Source organism: Monodon monoceros, unplaced genomic scaffold (genome assembly GCF_005190385.1).
Source record: "Monodon monoceros isolate NGI ecotype Baffin Bay Population unplaced genomic scaffold, NGI_Narwhal_1 Super_Scaffold_6, whole genome shotgun sequence".
Lineage (NCBI taxonomy): Eukaryota > Metazoa > Chordata > Mammalia > Artiodactyla > Monodontidae > Monodon > Monodon monoceros.
Genome location: NW_021703783.1, coordinates 66,394,070 through 66,399,652, shown reverse-complemented (window position 1 = coordinate 66,399,652; position 5,583 = coordinate 66,394,070).

Sequence of the window (5,583 nt, the reverse complement as noted above, 5' to 3'; positions counted from 1 at the left end):
CATCCAGCCTTTTGCATAATCTGCCTAGTTGCTCAAAGCCAAGAACCATCACTCCTTACCTGGACTATCATTATTGCCCTCTAATTGGTCTCCATGATTGTATTTTCCCAATCAGTTCTAAATAAAGAAGTTGAAGTTGTCTTATGAAAATGGAAATCAGATCATGTTTTATTAGGCCCAAGTTCTTCTAATGGCTTTCACTGCCCTTATAATAAAAGCCAGTCTCCTTAGTTGTGGCACTCAAACTCTTAGTTGCAGCATGTGGGATCTAGTTCCCTGATGAGGGATCGAACCCTGGGCCCCCTGCATTGGGAGTGCAGAGTCTTAGCCACTGGGCCACCTAAAGACACAGCATGCTGCAACTAAAGATCCTGCACATGACAATGAAGATCCTGCATGCGGCAACTAAGACCCGGCGCAGTCAAATAAATAAATACACATTAAAAAAAAGAAAAGAAAAGAAAAAAAATAAAGAAGCCAATTTCCTCACACAGGTTAGCTCCTGAAGGATCTGCCTGCTCCCAACCTCTAGATCTCATCTTTTGATTCTCTCAACTGTGCACAGTGGGCCCTAGTCACTCCATGTTTTTTGTCAGTTTCATGAATTCACAAAGTGCATTCCCACCTTAGAGCTTTTACATGTGGTCCTCCCTCTGCCTGGAATGTTCACCTTACTTCTTTTTCTCATTCATATCTCACCTTAAATATCATTTCCTCAGAGAAATCTTTCCTACGCAATCCATCCCAAGCTGTCCATCATTCAGTCTCTCTCTTGTATTGCTATTTGACTTTCTTCAAAGCATGTTTCACTGGCTAATATGTTTACTTGCTTATTATTTGACTCCACAATCCCCTCCTTCCTGAATACATGCTTCCTGAGTACAGGGATCTTGTTTTCCCCACAGCTGTAGTCCCTGTGCTTCTATCACAGTAGGCACGCCCATGGTAAGTGCTTTTGTTGCTGTGGAAGGAACTGAAATATTATTTGTGCGGCTACATTGTGGCAGGTAGGAAATGGCTAGGGATGAGGCTCAGAAGGGTTAGAGTCTTCAGAAAATTATGAGCCATATAAGACTCTGTGCTTTGTCCTAAAAGCAACTGGCAGTCACTAAAATGTTTAAATCAGGGGAGTAACATTTTTCCAACTTGAATTTTAGAATTTTAGAAAGATCAGTCATTTCAGTAAAAATATTAACAGCAGTGGATGATAATAGTAATAGCAGTAATTAAAATAATAATAATGACTATAATAGTAGCAGTAGTTATAAACAGACACTTGTAGTAAACACTAGTAATAATACAAGTAACTATTTTGTAATGTAACCTTACTGTGCACCAAGCTCTGGCACATGTACTTTGTATATATTATCTCTGGTATTTAATAGCCATAATAGTAATTCCTATCTTTTATATGTAGTGCTTTCTCTTGGCTAGGCATTTTTGTTATGAAGTTTTCTTGTATTCAATTGTTTAATCTTCACAACCTCTGAAGTAAGTACTCTATAGTTCCCATTTTACAGACAAGAAATCCAGAAATTGGTCTCGCAAAGACTGACTCACCTGGGGCAATAGGAGTATGTAGGTGTGTCGTAGTGAGAAGAGAGCTGAAATCCAAGTACAGGATTCTACTGTGGGGCTGGCAGAAGTCAGGGAGAACATCCAAATTAATACTTTTATCCAAGCACGTATGCTTAAGAATCCAAGCCTCAGTGGATTTAAATAGTTGGCTTCAAATCATGAAGCAAGAGTAGAACTGGAATTTTGACTCAGTTCTCTTTATCTCAAAGGTTTATGCTTTTTTGTGGGGCTATATGTATATATTATGAATGGAATTGTGTTCTGCAAAAATTTATTTATTAAAGCCCTAACCCCCAGTACCTCAGAATGTGACTGTATTTAGAGATAGGACTTTAAAAAGGCAATTATTTTAAAATGAGGCTGTTAGGCTGAGTCTTAATCCAACCTACCTGGTATCCTTCTAAGAAGGGGAGATTAGGATTTACAGAGAGGCACCAGGGGCCTGTGTGCACAGAGAGAAGTCCCTGAGGACCCAGAAAGAAAATGGAGATCTGTAAGCCAAGGAGACAGGCTTCAGGAGAAATCAAACCTGCTGACACTTTGATCTTGGACTTCCAGCCTCCAGACCCATGAGAAAATACATTTTTGTTGTTTAAACCAACCAGTCAGTCTATGGTTTAAATAGATTTAAATAGTGCTGCATTTTGTAATGGCTACCCTAGCCAATTCATGCTATCCTCCTTACTCCTAAAGTTACAATATTAGTTAAAATGTTTTCAAATTTATTTACTTAATATTTTATGTAGGGCAAAAATTAATGCTTTTTATTTTAATAAAAACTTTCTCTTAGAATTTATGTACTTTTTAAGGTATGTATAAAGGATCCTACTAATCATGCTTCCCCCAGCCTGTATTTCTATAGATTTATTGTCAAATTACATTTCTATAACATGTAGAATGTTCAAAGGTGCACTCTTGGCATCTACGGTATTATGCCTATAACAACTGCAGAAAAACAAAAATCACCAAAATAAGAGAAAATTCAGAGTACTTTTCTAAATAAAAGAAAATAAAATTTTATCTCAAGTACAACTTAAATTTCTCCAAAACGATACAGATTAATACAGAAACAATGTAAAGATTAATGTACTTTGCAAAAGAAAAGTACTCACACGTGTCATTTATTTTGCTCTCCTGCCTTTTCTATTTCTGCTTTGGCTTGAAGTTTTGCTTTGACTGTGAGCCTAAAAATCCTCACCTTACTGAGTGAGGCTTAATTGCCTCTTGCAGTTAAGATTAATTACCTATTTAATATCTAAGAAGATGAATCCCTGATGCTAAGTTTTATGATTTCTTCCTCCACCATAATATCATACCCTCCTCTGGGGGTGCGGATAATTAAGCCCTTAATAAACTGCCTTATTATAACCTATTTCAACTAATGCCTTATTTTTCCCTCCTTTTAAATCAAACTTTATTCTCAGTGGGATTTTCTTTCTAGGTGTGTGTGTATTGGCATAGGAATGGTCATTATCTTTCCCTTTTGGGTAAAACAGCTCTAGTTTGCTATGGTCTAAGTGAGCTGCCTTTTGTTCTGTATTGATGCTAACCAGCTAAAATGGAATTTCCTGAGTATAAAGGTATGTGGTCCACCCTAGGTCTGTGATCAAATTTCACGTATCACCCACCTAACATGCATCTCTCTGTGTCTTCCCATTTTGGCATCTCATAAATTTATTCAGCCACCAACAAAGAGCCAACATACACTGAGGTCTTCTAATATATCAGGCAACATGCTAAGGCTTAAGTACCCAAAGGTGTTTGAGACGGCTTCTGACCTTAAGCAGTTTATCATAGTTAACAAAACAGATTAACAAATGATGACCGTGTACACAATCTTTAACTAACTTTGATGGAATATAACTTTTCAATTACAAATGTACATAAGCCACACTGCTCTGTCTCCTGTGACCCCCAAATCAGGAAACAACTAGGCATTTGGTATCCATTTCCTGAGATGAAGGTCATTATTGCAGAAAAGTAGGAACAGGTAATTAAATTGTAAAAGTCTGGACTTCAGGAGAGGAAGGCAAGAACTCAGGGCAGAAGACAGAAATTTGGAAGAATGCATGATAAAGAAAGACCATTTCTCAGCTAGGACAGAGGGAAGGTAGGTGAAAGTGGATGGCTCTGACACTGAGGAGAGCTGGGTTAAGATTTGGATGCAAATAAAAGAACTGCAAAGACTGTAGCAGAAAAAGTCAGCTTCCAGAGGTTACCCAGCCTCCACAGGAGCATCTGCAGGAGACAGCACCAGTTGGACAGGGGATAGGGACCTATCACTTAGCCCCAATTTTAGTTAATATAACTTGTCATTACTGACATTGGATGCTTTCTCAAGTTCAAATGAGAAGAATATTTAATTTAGGGTAAAATAATTTGGTTAGAAACTTACTTAATGACTATGAAGATATACACTAGGTCTTCAATACTTGGAATTTGTGTTCATAGTTTTATACATAGAATTTATGATGGGTACCAATTTGGAAATTTTTTCAAGCCCAATTTTTAAAAATTGAAGTATAGTTGACTTACAGTATTATATTAGTTTCAGGTGTACAACAATTTGATATTTTGTGGATTATGTTGCATATAAAGCAATTATGAAACACTGGCTATATTTCCTGTGCTGAACATTATATCTTTGTTGTTTTAAACCTAGTAGTTTAGGTCTTAGCAATATTTTTTTGGATCTGTCTCCTCAGGAAAGGGAAACAAGGGCAAAAATAAACAAAAGGGACCTTTTCAAACTTAAAAGCTTTATTAAACTGAAGAATAGTTGATTTACAATATTGTGTTAGTTTCAGGTGTACTGCATAGTGATTCAGTATTTTTTGCACATTCTACTGCATTATAGGTTATTACAAGGTATTGGGTATAATTCCCTGTGCTATACAGTAAATCCTTGTTGTTTATCTATAGTAGTTTATATCTGCTAATCCCTCCCATACCCACAATTTGTCCCTCCGCACGCCCTCTCCCCTTTGGCAACCACAGGTTTGTTTCCTATGTCTGTGAGTCTGTTTCTGTTTTGTATATGCATTCCTTTATATTATTTTTAAAATTTCACATATAAGTGATATCATATAGTATCTGTCTTTCTCTGTCTGACTTATTTCACTAAGGATAATATTCTCTAGGTCCATCCATGTTGCTGTAAATGGCAATATTTCATTCTTTTTTATGACTAATATTCCAGCACATATATATATTATATATAGTAAATATAATAATAATACTCCATTATATATACATATACATATATGTATAAAAGCAAAAACGTTTAATTTGGTCCCGTATGTTTATTTTTGCTTTTATTTCTTTATTTCTTTTGCCTGGGAGACTGATCCAAGAAAATATTGCTATGATTTATGTCAAAGAGTGTTACGCCTATGTTCTCTTTTTCTCTTCTAGGAGTTTTATGGTTTCATGCTTTTGCATAGCAAAGGAAGCCATCAACAAGACAAAAAGTCCACCAACTGAATGGGAGAAGATATTTGCAAATGATATGTCTGATAAGGGGTTAATATCCAAAATATATAGAGAACTTATACGACTCAGTATAAAAAAAAAAAGATTAAAACTGGGCAGAGGACCTGAATAGGCATTTTTCCAAAGAAAGCATACAGATAGCCAACAGGCATGTGAAAAGGTGCTCAACATCACTAGTCATCAGGGAAATGCAAATCAAAAACACGGTGAGATATCATTTCACACCTGTCAGAATGTCCAAGCCCAGTTTTCAATCACATTTTAGGGTTGGGTTTGGAAACAAGGGCGATGATTATGAAGGAGATTGCGGGACAAGATTTGTGCCAAAATTGCTTTTGGTTGTGAGTGGCTGCGGCAGGCCACAGTGCCAGGAGTGGGCTGGGGATCAGCAGAGAGGTCAGCTGTATTCCAGGGAGTAGGATGGCATTGAAGGCATTAGACTGAGAGGGGAGTCGGGGAGAGAGAGAGAGAGAGAGAGAGAGAGAGAGAGAGAGAGAGAGAGAGAGAGAGAGA